This window comes from Phalangium opilio, unplaced genomic scaffold (genome assembly GCF_054372755.1).
Source record: "Phalangium opilio isolate 3A_F unplaced genomic scaffold, DU_Popi_V2 ptg000054l_1, whole genome shotgun sequence".
Lineage (NCBI taxonomy): Eukaryota > Metazoa > Arthropoda > Arachnida > Opiliones > Phalangiidae > Phalangium > Phalangium opilio.
In genome coordinates this window covers 2,890,158-2,903,086 of record NW_028324173.1, presented here as the reverse complement: position 1 = coordinate 2,903,086, position 12,929 = coordinate 2,890,158, and the positions used below count along the sequence as shown (strand labels likewise).

Here is a 12,929-nt window from a genome sequence, read left to right as displayed (position 1 = left end):
GCCTCACTCCCGGAAGGCCACAGGTTCGAAACCGCGAAGTTTTTTTTTTTTGCTTGGAACATGCAAAGACCTTTATAATTATCCGAACATTTGTGTCAAGGTCACATTATTTACATCCCCGTATCTCTGGTAGAACCAGAGTTACGAGCCTGCAAAGTTTATTTTCAAAAATCAAAATTAACCTTCTAACAATAAGTGAGACAAAAAATAAGTTGACGACGATATTGAGGTAGCCTCAAGTTTAAAGTATCCTTGTATGGGGAGCAAAGAGTACTATAACATATCCAAAGGAGATCCCAGTATCTCTTGTAGAACAAGAGTTATGAGCCTCCAAAGTTTAGTGCAAAAATCATAAGTAACATAATAAAAATAAGTGAGACGATACCAAAGTTGACGAAAATTTTGCTTAATATCTCGGCCCTTGTTTGTCGTAGCTCAATGTTTTTAGTAAGGTTAGATGAGGGACAATTTGGACTATAACATATCCTAAGGACATCCCCGTATCTCCAGTAGAAACAGAGTTACGAGCCTGCAAAGTATAGTCTAATGCATTTTCTATGGAGGGGTTTGTTTGTTCACGTATTGCTTAATTACTTGACCCTGTTCTTTCGATTAAAAATAATAACATATCTTTAATGTATCGGTTATCGCATCCGCCTCACTCCCGGAAGGCCACAGGTTCGAAACCGCGAAGTTTTTTTTTGCTTGGAACATGCAAAGACCTTTATAATTATCCGAACATTTGTGTCAAGGTCACATTATTTACATCCCCGTATCTCTGGTAGAACCAGAGTTACGAGCCTCCAGAATTTAGTCTAATGTATTTCTATGGAGGGGTTTGTTTGTTTACGATTAGCTTAATTACTCGACTACTGTTTGTCGTAGCCCTAATTCTTAGTATGGCTAGATGGGTGACAAATTGGTCTATAACATACTCAAAGGACATCCCCGTATCTCCAGTAGAAACAGAGTTACGAGCCTGCAAAGTATATTTTCAAAAATCAAAAGTAACCTTCTAACAATAAGTGAGACAAAAAGTAAGTTGAAGACGATATTGAGGTAGCCTCAAGTTTAAAGTATCCTTGTATGGGGAGCAAAGAGTACTGTAACATATCCAAAGGAGATCCCAGTATCTCTTGTAGAACAAGAGTTATGAGCCTCCAAAGTTTAGTGCAAAAATCATAAGTAACATAATAAAAATAATTGAGACGATACCAAAGTTGACGAACATTTTGCTTAATATCTCGGCCCCTGTTTGTCGTAGCTCAATGTTTTTAGTATGGTTAGATGGGGGACAATTTGGACTATAACATATCCTAAGGACATCGCCTTATCTCTAGTAGACACAGAGTTGTGGGCCTGCAAAATATAGTCTAATGCATTTCCTATGGACGGGTTGTTTGTTTACGTTTAGCTTAATTACTCGGCCCCTGTTTGTCGTAGCTCAATGTTTTTAGTATGGTTAGATGGGGGACAAATTGGACTATAACATACTCAAAGGACATCCCCGTATCTCCAGTAGAAACAGAGTTACGAGCCTGCAAAGTATAGTCTAATGCATTTTCTATGGAGGGGTTTGTTTTTTCACGTATTGCTTAATTACTTGACCCTGTTCTTTCGATTAAAAATAATAACATATCTTTAGTGTAGCGGTTATCGCATCCGCCTCACTCCCGAAAGGCCACAGGTTCGAAACCGCCAAGTTTTTTTTATAATTATCCGAACATTTGTGTCAAGGTCACATTATTTACATCCCCGTATCTCTGGTAGAACCTGAGTTACGAGCCTCCAGAATTTAGTCTAATGAATTTCCTATGGAGGGGTTTGTTTGTTTACGATTAGCTTAATTACTCGACTACTGTTTGTCGTAGCTCAATGTTTTTAGTATGATTAGATAAGGGACAAATTGGACTATTACATACTCAAAGGACATCCCCGTATCTCCAGTAGAAACAGAGTTACGAGCCTGCAAAGTATAGTCTAATGCATTTTCTATGGAGGGGTTTGTTTGTTCACGTATTGCTTAATTACTTGACCCTGTTCTTTCGATTAAAAATAATAACATATCTTTAGTGTAGCGGTTATCGCATCCGCCTCACTCTCGGAAGGCCACAGGTTCGAAACCGCGAAGTTTTTTTTTGCTTGGAACATGCAAAGACCTTTATAATTATCCGAACATTTGTGTCAAGGTCACATTATTTACATCCCCGTATCTCTGGTAGAACCAGAGTTACGAGCCTCCAGAATTTAGTCTAATGTATTTCCTATGGAGGGGTTTGTTTGTTTACGATTAGCTTAATTACTCGACTACTGTTTGTCGTAGCCCTAATTCTTAGTATGGCTAGATGGGTGACAAATTGGTCTATAACATACTCAAAGGACATCCCCGTATCTCCAGTAGAAACAGAGTTACGAGCCTGCAAAGTATATTTTCAAAAATCAAAAGTAACCTTCTAACAATAAGTGAGACAAAAAGTAAGTTGAAGACGATATTGAGGTAGCCTCAAGTTTAAAGTATCCTTGTATGGGGAGCAAAGAGTACTGTAACATATCCAAAGGAGATCCCAGTATCTCTTGTAGAACAAGAGTTATGAGCCTCCAAAGTTTAGTGCAAAAATCATAAGTAACATAATAAAATAAGTGAGACGATACCAAAGTTGACGAACATTTTGCTTAATATCTCGGCCCCTGTTTGTCGTAGCTCAATGTTTTTAGTATGGTTAGATGGGGGACAATTTGGACTATAACATATCCTAAGGACATCGCCTTATCTCTAGTAGACACAGAGTTGTGGGCCTGCAAAATATAGTCTAATGCATTTCCTATGGACGGGTTGTTTGTTTACGTTTAGCTTAATTACTCGGCCCCTGTTTGTCGTAGCTCAATGTTTTTAGTATGGTTAGATGGGGGACAAATTGGACTATAACATACTCAAAGGACATCCCCGTATGTCCAGTGGAAACAGAGTTACGAGCCTGCAAATTATAGTCTAACTCATTTCCTATGGAGGGGGTTTGTTTCTTTACGTTTTGCTTAAGTACTCGGCCCCTGTTTGTCGTAGCCCAAAGTTTTTAGTATGGTTAGATGAAGGACAAATTGGACCATAACATATCCTAAGGACATCCCGGTATCTCTAGTAGACACAGAGTTATGGGCCTTGCAAAGTATAGTCTAATGCATTTTCTATGGACGGGTTTGTTTGTTCACGTATTGCTTAATTACTTGACCCTGTTCTTTCGATTAAAAATAATAACATATCTTTAATGTATCGGTTATCACATCCGCCTCACTCCCGGAAGGCCACAGGTTCGAAACCGCGAAGTTTTTTTTTGCTTGGAACATGCAAAGACCTTTATAATTATCCGAACATTTGTGTCAAGGTCACATTATTTACATCCCCGTATCTCTGGTAGAACCAGAGTTACGAGCCTCCAGAATTTAGTCTAATGTATTTCCTATGGAGGGGTTTGTTTGTTTACGATTAGCTTAATTACTCGACTACTGTTTGTCGTAGCCCTAATTCTTAGTATGGCTAGATGGGTGACAAATTGGTCTATAACATACTCAAAGGACATCCCCGTATCTCCAGTAGAAACAGAGTTACGAGCCTGCAAAGTATATTTTCAAAAATCAAAAGTAACCTTCTAACAATAAGTGAGACAAAAAGTAAGTTGAAGACGATATTGAGGTAGCCTCAAGTTTAAAGTATCCTTGTATGGGGAGCAAAGAGTACTGTAACATATCCAAAGGAGATCCCAGTATCTCTTGTAGAACAAGAGTTATGAGCCTCCAAAGTTTAGTGCAAAAATCATAAGTAACATAATAAAAATAAGTGAGACGATACCAAAGTTGACGAACATTTTGCTTAATATCTCGGCCCCTGTTTGTCGTAGCTCAATGTTTTTAGTATGGTTAGATGGGGGACAATTTGGACTATAACATATCCTAAGGACATCGCCTTATCTCTAGTAGACACAGAGTTGTGGGCCTGCAAAATATAGTCTAATGCATTTCCTATGGACGGGTTGTTTGTTTACGTTTAGCTTAATTACTCGGCCCCTGTTTGTCGTAGCTCAATGTTTTTAGTATGGTTAGATGGGGGACAAATTGGACTATAACATACTCAAAGGACATCCCCGTATCTCCAGTGGAAACAGAGTTACGAGCCTGCAAATTATAGTCTAACTCATTTCCTATGGAGGGGGTTTGTTTCTTTACGTTTTGCTTAAGTACTCGGCCCCTGTTTGTCGTAGCCCAAAGTTTTTAGTATGGTTAGATGAAGGACAAATTGGACCATAACATATCCTAAGGACATCCCGGTATCTCTAGTAGACACAGAGTTATGGGCCTTGCAAAGTATAGTCTAATGCATTTTCTATGGAGGGGTTTGTTTGTTCACGTATTGCTTAATTACTTGACCCTGTTCTTTCGATTAAAAATAATAACATATCTTTAATGTATCGGTTATCACATCCGCCTCACTCCCGGAAGGCCACAGGTTCGAAACCGCGAAGTTTTTTTTTGCTTGGAACATGCAAAGACCTTTATAATTATCCGAACATTTGTGTCAAGGTCACATTATTTACATCCCCGTATCTCTGGTAGAACCAGAGTTACGAGCCTCCAGAATTTAGTCTAATGTATTTCCTATGGAGGGGTTTGTTTGTTTACGATTAGCTTAATTACTCGACTACTGTTTGTCGTAGCCCTAATTCTTAGTATGGCTAGATGGGTGACAAATTGGTCTATAACATACTCAAAGGACATCCCCGTATCTCCAGTAGAAACAGAGTTACGAGCCTGCAAAGTATATTTTCAAAAATCAAAAGTAACCTTCTAACAATAAGTGAGACAAAAAGTAAGTTGAAGACGATATTGAGGTAGCCTCAAGTTTAAAGTATCCTTGTATGGGGAGCAAAGAGTACTGTAACATATCCAAAGGAGATCCCAGTATCTCTTGTAGAACAAGAGTTATGAGCCTCCAAAGTTTAGTGCAAAAATCATAAGTAACATAATAAAAATAATTGAGACGATACCAAAGTTGACGACCATTTTGCTTAATATCTCGGCCCCTGTTTGTCGTAGCTCAATGTTTTTAGTATGGTTAGATGGGGGACAATTTGGACTATAACATATCCTAAGGACATCGCCTTATCTCTAGTAGACACAGAGTTGTGGGCCTGCAAAATATAGTCTAATGCATTTCCTATGGACGGGTTGTTTGTTTACGTTTAGCTTAATTACTCGGCCCCTGTTTGTCGAAGCTCAATGTTTTTAGTATGGTTAGATGGGGGACAAATTGGACTATAACATACTCAAAGGACATCCCCGTGTCTCCAGTGGAAACAGAGTTACGAGCCTGCAAAGTATAGTCTAACTCATTTCCTATGGAGGGGGTTTGTTTCTTTACGTTTTGCTTAAGTACTCGGCCCCTGTTTGTCGTAGCCCAAAGTTTTTAGTATGGTTAGATGAAGGACAAATTGGACCATAACATATCCTAAGGACATCCCGGTATCTCTAGTAGACACAGAGTTATGGGCCTTGCAAAGTATAGTCTAATGCATTTTCTATGGAGGGGTTTGTTTGTTCACGTATTGCTTAATTACTTGACCCTGTTCTTTCGATTAAAAATAATAACATATCTTTAATGTATCGGTTATCGCATCCGCCTCACTCCCGGAAGGCCACAGGTTCGAAACCGCGAAGTTTTTTTTTTTTGCTTGGAACATGCAAAGACCTTTATAATTATCCGAACATTTGTGTCAAGGTCACATTATTTACATCCCCGTATCTCTGGTAGAACCAGAGTTACGAGCCTGCAAAGTTTATTTTCAAAAATCAAAATTAACCTTCTAACAATAAGTGAGACAAAAAATAAGTTGACGACGATATTGAGGTAGCCTCAAGTTTAAAGTATCCTTGTATGGGGAGCAAAGAGTACTATAACATATCCAAAGGAGATCCCAGTATCTCTTGTAGAACAAGAGTTATGAGCCTCCAAAGTTTAGTGCAAAAATCATAAGTAACATAATAAAAATAAGTGAGACGATACCAAAGTTGACGAAAATTTTGCTTAATATCTCGGCCCTTGTTTGTCGTAGCTCAATGTTTTTAGTAAGGTTAGATGAGGGACAATTTGGACTATAACATATCCTAAGGACATCCCCGTATCTCCAGTAGAAACAGAGTTACGAGCCTGCAAAGTATAGTCTAATGCATTTTCTATGGAGGGGTTTGTTTGTTCACGTATTGCTTAATTACTTGACCCTGTTCTTTCGATTAAAAATAATAACATATCTTTAATGTATCGGTTATCGCATCCGCCTCACTCCCGGAAGGCCACAGGTTCGAAACCGCGAAGTTTTTTTTTGCTTGGAACATGCAAAGACCTTTATAATTATCCGAACATTTGTGTCAAGGTCACATTATTTACATCCCCGTATCTCTGGTAGAACCAGAGTTACGAGCCTCCAGAATTTAGTCTAATGTATTTCCTATGGAGGGGTTTGTTTGTTTACGATTAGCTTAATTACTCGACTACTGTTTGTCGTTGCCCTAATTCTTAGTATGGCTAGATGGGTGACAAATTGGTCTATAACATACTCAAAGGACATCCCCGTATCTCCAGTAGAAACAGAGTTACGAGCCTGCAAAGTATATTTTCAAAAATCAAAAGTAACCTTCTAACAATAAGTGAGACAAAAAGTAAGTTGAAGACGATATTGAGGTAGCCTCAAGTTTAAAGTATCCTTGTATGGGGAGCAAAGAGTACTGTAACATATCCAAAGGAGATCCCAGTATCTCTTGTAGAACAAGAGTTATGAGCCTCCAAAGTTTAGTGCAAAAATCATAAGTAACATAATAAAAATAATTGAGACGATACCAAAGTTGACGAACATTTTGCTTAATAACTCGGCCCCTGTTTGTCGTAGCTCAATGTTTTTAGTATGGTTAGATGGGGGACAATTTGGACTATAACATATCCTAAGGACATCGCCTTATCTCTAGTAGACACAGAGTTGTGGGCCTGCAAAATATAGTCTAATGCATTTCCTATGGACGGGTTGTTTGTTTACGTTTAGCTTAATTACTCGGCCCCTGTTTGTCGTAGCTCAATGTTTTTAGTATGGTTAGATGGGGGACAAATTGGACTATAACATACTCAAAGGACATCCCCGTATCTCCAGTAGAAACAGAGTTACGAGCCTGCAAAGTATAGTCTAATGCATTTTCTATGGAGGGGTTTGTTTTTTCACGTATTGCTTAATTACTTGACCCTGTTCTTTCGATTAAAAATAATAACATATCTTTAGTGTAGCGGTTATCGCATCCGCCTCACTCCCGGAAGGCCACAGGTTCGAAACCGCGAAGTTTTTTTTTTTGCTTGGAACATGCAAAGACCTTTATAATTATCCGAACATTTGTGTCAAGGTCACATAATTTACATCCCCGTATCTCTGGTAGAACCAGAGTTACGAGCCTGCAAAGTTTATTTTCAAAAATCAAAATTAACCTTCTAACAATAAGTGAGACAAAAAATAAGTTGACGACGATATTGAGGTAGCCTCAAGTTTAAAGTATCCTTGTATGGGGAGCAAAGAGTACTATAACATATCCAAAGGAGATCCCAGTATCTCTTGTAGAACAAGAGTTATGAGCCTCCAAAGTTTAGTGCAAAAATCATAAGTAACATAATAAAAATAAGTGAGACGATACCAAAGTTGACGAAAATTTTGCTTAATATCTCGGCCCTTGTTTGTCGTAGCTCAATGTTTTTAGTAAGGTTAGATGGGGGACAATTTGGACTATAACATACTCAAAGGACATCCCCGTATCTCCAGTAGAAACAGAGTTACGAGCCTGCAAAGTATAGTCTAATGCATTTCCTATGGAGGGGGTTTGTTTCGTTACGTTTTGCTTAAGTACTCGGCCCCTGTTTGTCGTAGCCCAAAGTTTTTAGTATGGTTAGATGGGGGACAATTTGGACTATAACATATCCTAAGGACATCCCCGTATCTCCAGTAGAAACAGAGTTACGAGCCTGCAAAGTATAGTCTAATGCATTTTCTATGGAGGGGTTTGTTTGTTCACGTATTGCTTAATTACTTGACCCTGTTCTTTCGATTAAAAATAATAACATATCTTTAGTGTAGCGGTTATCGCATCCGCCTCACTCTTGGAAGGCCACAGGTTCGAAACCGCGAAGTTTTTTTTTGCTTGGAACATGCAAAGACCGAACATTTGTGTCAAGGTCACATTATTTACATCCCCGTATCTCTGGTAGAACCAGAGTTACGAGCCTCCAGAATTTAGTCTAATGTATTTCCTATGGAGGGGTTTGTTTGTTTACGATTAGCTTAATTACTCGACTACTGTTTGTCGTAGCCCTAATTCTTAGTATGGCTAGATGGGGGACAAATTGGTCTATAACATACTCAAAGGACATCCCCGTATCTCCAGTAGAAACAGAGTTACGAGCCTGCAAAGTATATTTTCAAAAATCAAAAGTAACCTTCTAACAATAAGTGAGACAAAAAATAAGTTGACGACGATATTGAGGTAGCCTCAAGTTTAAAGTATCCTTGTATGGGGAGCAAAGAGTACTATAACATATCCAAAGGAGATCCCAGTATCTCTTGTAGAACAAGAGTTATGAGCCTCCAAAGTTTAGTGCAAAAATCATAAGTAACATAATAAAAATAAGTGAGACGATACCAAAGTTGACGAAAATTTTGCTTAATATCTCGGCCCTTGTTTGTCGTAGCTCAATGTTTTTAGTAAGGTTAGATGAGGGACAATTTGGACTATAACATATCCTAAGGACATCCCCGTATCTCCAGTAGAAACAGAGTTACGAGCCTGCAAAGTATAGTCTAATGCATTTTCTATGGAGGGGTTTGTTTGTTCACGTATTGCTTAATTACTTGACCCTGTTCTTTCGATTAAAAATAATAACATATCTTTAATGTATCGGTTATCGCATCCGCCTCACTCCCGGAAGGCCACAGGTTCGAAACCGCGAAGTTTTTTTTTGCTTGGAACATGCAAAGACCTTTATAATTATCCGAACATTTGTGTCAAGGTCACATTATTTACATCCCCGTATCTCTGGTAGAACCAGAGTTACGAGCCTCCAGAATTTAGTCTAATGTATTTCCTATGGAGGGGTTTGTTTGTTTACGATTAGCTTAATTACTCGACTACTGTTTGTCGTAGCCCTAATTCTTAGTATGGCTAGATGGGTGACAAATTGGTCTATAACATACTCAAAGGACATCCCCGTATCTCCAGTAGAAACAGAGTTACGAGCCTGCAAAGTATATTTTCAAAAATCAAAAGTAACCTTCTAACAATAAGTGAGACAAAAAGTAAGTTGAAGACGATATTGAGGTAGCCTCAAGTTTAAAGTATCCTTGTATGGGGAGCAAAGAGTACTGTAACATATCCAAAGGAGATCCCAGTATCTCTTGTAGAACAAGAGTTATGAGCCTCCAAAGTTTAGTGCAAAAATCATAAGTAACATAATAAAAATAATTGAGACGATACCAAAGTTGACGAACATTTTGCTTAATATCTCGGCCCCTGTTTGTCGTAGCTCAATGTTTTTAGTATGGTTAGATGGGGGACAAATTGGACTATAACATACTCAAAGGACATCCCCGTATCTCCAGTAGAAACAGAGTTACGAGCCTGCAAAGTATAGTCTAATGCATTTTCTATGGAGGGGTTTGTTTTTTCACGTATTGCTTAATTACTTGACCCTGTTCTTTCGATTAAAAATAATAACATATCTTTAGTGTAGCGGTTATCGCATCCGCCTCACTCCCGGAAGGCCACAGGTTCGAAACCGCGAAGTTTTTTTTTTATAATTATCCGAACATTTGTGTCAAGGTCACATTATTTACATCCCCGTATCTCTGGTAGTGTTCCTAAGTGGTCTCTCTCTCCCATGTAGTGACTGCGCTCGACGCCGCTTAACTTCGGTTATCGGACGAGAACCGGTGTATTCAGCGTGATATGGCCGTTGCCGAGAGTGCTAGTTAATAATTTGAATTTAATTAACTTTCATCTTTATAAAACAATAACAAAAAGATATGTTTGCTTTTTTCATATCTGGTGGAATTTGAAGGAGAAAACAAAAGTGAAAAAACAAACGGCACGCAGTATTCCCAAATACTGTATGCGCTCGACGCTGCTTAACTTCGGTGATCGGACGTAAACCGGTATTTTCAGCGTTATATGGCCGTTGCCGAGAGTGCTAGTTAATAATTCGAATTTAAATTAAGTGAGACAAATTAACCTTCATCATTTTAAAACAATAACAAAAAGAAAACCTGTTTGCTTTTTACATATCTATTAAAATTTAAAAGAGGAAAAAAAAGTGAAAAAGCCAACGGCACGCAGTGTTCCTAAGTGGTCTCCCTCCCAAGTAATGACTGCGCTCTACGCTGCTTAACTTCGGTTATCGGACGAGAATCGGTGTTTTCAGCGTGATATGGCCGTTGCCGAGAGTGCTAGTTAATAATTCGAATTTAAATTAAATGAGACAAATTAACCTTCATCATTTTAAAACAATAACAAAAAGAAAACCTGTTTGCTTTTTACATATCTATTAAAATTTAAAAGAGGAAAAAAAAGTGAAAAAGCCAACGGCACGCAGTGTTCCTAAGTGGTCTCCCTCCCAAATAATGACTGCGCTCGACGCTGCTTAACTTCGGTTATCGGACGAGAACCGGTGTATTCAGCGTGATATGGCCGTTGCCGAGAGTGCTAGTTAATAATTTGAATTTAATTAACTTTCATCTTTATAAAACAATAACAAAAAAGAAGATTTGTTTGCTTTTTTCATATATGGTGGAATTTGAATGAGGAAACAAAAGTGAAAAAAGCAAACGTCACGCAGTATTCCCAAGTACTGACTGCGCTCGACGCTGCTAACGTCGGCGATCGGACGAGAACCGGTGTTCTCAGCGTGATATGGCCGTTGCCGAGAGTGCTAGTTAATAATTCGGATTTAAATTAAGTGAGACAAATCAACCTTCATCATTTTAAAACAATAACAAAAAGAAAACCTGTTTGCTTTTTACATATGTATTAAAATTTAAAACAGGAAAAAAAAGTGACAAAGCCAACGCCACGCAGTGTTCCTAAGTGGTCTCCCTCCCAAGTAATGACTGCGCTCGACGCTGCTTAACTTCGGTTATCGGACGAGAACCGGTGTATTCAGCGTGATACTGCCGTTGCCGAGAGTGCTAGTTAATAATTTGAATTTAATTAACTTTCATCTTTATAAAACAATAACAAAAAGAAGATATGTTTGCTTTTTTCATATCTGGTGGAATTTGAAAGAGGAAACAAAAGTGAAAAAGCAAACGGCACGCAGTATTCCCAAGTACTGACTGCGCTCGACGCTGCTAACGTCGGCGATCGGACGAGAACCGGTGTTCTCAGCGTGATATGGCCGTTGCCGAGAGTGCTAGATAATAATTCGAATTTAAATTAAGTGAGACAAATTAACCTTCATCTTTTTCAAACAATAACAAAAAGAAAATATGTTTGCTTTTTTCATATCTATTGGAATTTAAAAGAGGAAAAAAAAGTGAAAAACCCAACGGCACGCAGTGTTCCTAAGTGGCCTCCCTCCCAAGTACTGACTGCGCTCGACGCTGCTTAACTTCGGTTATCGGACGAGAACCGGTGTATTCAGCGTGATATGGCCGTTGCCGAGAGTGCTAGTTAATAATTTGAATTTAATTAACCTTCATCTTTATAAAACTATAACAAAAAGAAGATATGTTTGCTTTTTTCATATCTGTTGGAATTAAAAAGAGGAAACAAAAGTGAAAAAACAAACGGCACGCAGTATTCCCAAGTACTGTATGCGCTCAACGCTGCTTAACTTCGGTGATCGGACGTGAACCGGTGTTTTCAGCGTGATATGGCCGTTGCCGAGAGTGCTAGTTAATAATTCGAATTTAAATTAAGTGAGACAAATTAACCTTCATCATTTTAAAACAATAACAAAAAGAAAACCTGTTTGCTTTTTACATATCTATTAAAATTTAAAAGAGGAAAAAAAAGTGAAAAAGCCAACGGCACGCAGTGTTCCTAAGTGGTCTCCCTCCCAAGTAATGACTGCGCTCGACGCTGCTTAACTTCGGTTATCGAACGAGAACCGGTGTATTCAGCGTGATATGGCCGTTGCCGAGAATGCTAGTTAATAATTTGAATTTAATTAACTTTCTTCTTTATAAAACATTAACAAAAAGAAGATATGTTTGCTTTTTTCATATCTGGTGGAATTTAAAAGAGGAAACAAAAGTGAGAAAGCAAACGGCACGCAGTATTCCCAAGTACTGTATGCGCTCGACGCTGCTTAACTTCGGTGATCGGACGTGAACCGGTGTTTTCAGCGTGATATGGCCGTTGCCGAGAGTGCTAGTTAATAATTCGAATTTAAATTAAGTGAGACAAATTAACCTTCATCATTTTAAAACAATAACAAAAATAAAACCTGTTTGCTTTTTACATATCTATTAAAATTTAAAAGAGGAAAAAAAGTGAAAAAGCCAACGGCACGCAGTGTTCCTAAGTGGTCTCCCTCCCAAGTAATGACTGCGCTCGACGCTGCTTAACTTCGGTTATCGGACGAGAACCGGTGTATTCAGCGTGATATGGCCGTTGCCGAGAATGCTAGTTAATAATTTGAATTTTTTAACTTTCTTCTTTATAAAACAATAACAAAAAGAAGATATGTTTGCTTTTTTCTTATCTGGTGGAATTTAAAAGAGGAATCAAAAGTGAAAAAGCAAACGGCACGCAGTATTCCCAAGTACTGTATGCGCTCGACGCTGCTTTACTTCGGTGATCGGACGAGAACCGGTGTATTCAGCGTGATATGGCCGTTGCCGAGAGTGCTAGTTCATAAT

The 12,929-nt window shown here is 38.5% G+C and overlaps 8 pseudogenes; all 8 read right to left on the bottom strand.

Annotated features, from left to right (window-relative positions):
* Nucleotides 1-10,388: 10,388 nt before the first annotated feature.
* On the bottom strand, nucleotides 10,389-10,507 carry LOC149670479 (5S ribosomal RNA; annotated as a pseudogene).
* A 137-nt stretch (nucleotides 10,508-10,644) lies between these two features.
* Nucleotides 10,645-10,763, bottom strand: LOC149670478 (5S ribosomal RNA; annotated as a pseudogene).
* A 363-nt stretch (nucleotides 10,764-11,126) lies between these two features.
* On the bottom strand, nucleotides 11,127-11,245 carry LOC149670477 (5S ribosomal RNA; annotated as a pseudogene).
* A 361-nt stretch (nucleotides 11,246-11,606) lies between these two features.
* LOC149670476 (5S ribosomal RNA) lies at nucleotides 11,607-11,725 on the bottom strand (annotated as a pseudogene).
* Nucleotides 11,726-11,847: 122 nt separating this feature from the next.
* On the bottom strand, nucleotides 11,848-11,950 carry LOC149670475 (5S ribosomal RNA; annotated as a pseudogene).
* A 137-nt stretch (nucleotides 11,951-12,087) lies between these two features.
* Nucleotides 12,088-12,206, bottom strand: LOC149670474 (5S ribosomal RNA; annotated as a pseudogene).
* A 122-nt stretch (nucleotides 12,207-12,328) lies between these two features.
* On the bottom strand, nucleotides 12,329-12,431 carry LOC149670473 (5S ribosomal RNA; annotated as a pseudogene).
* A 136-nt stretch (nucleotides 12,432-12,567) lies between these two features.
* LOC149670472 (5S ribosomal RNA) lies at nucleotides 12,568-12,686 on the bottom strand (annotated as a pseudogene).
* Between the last annotated feature and the right edge of the window lie 243 nt (nucleotides 12,687-12,929).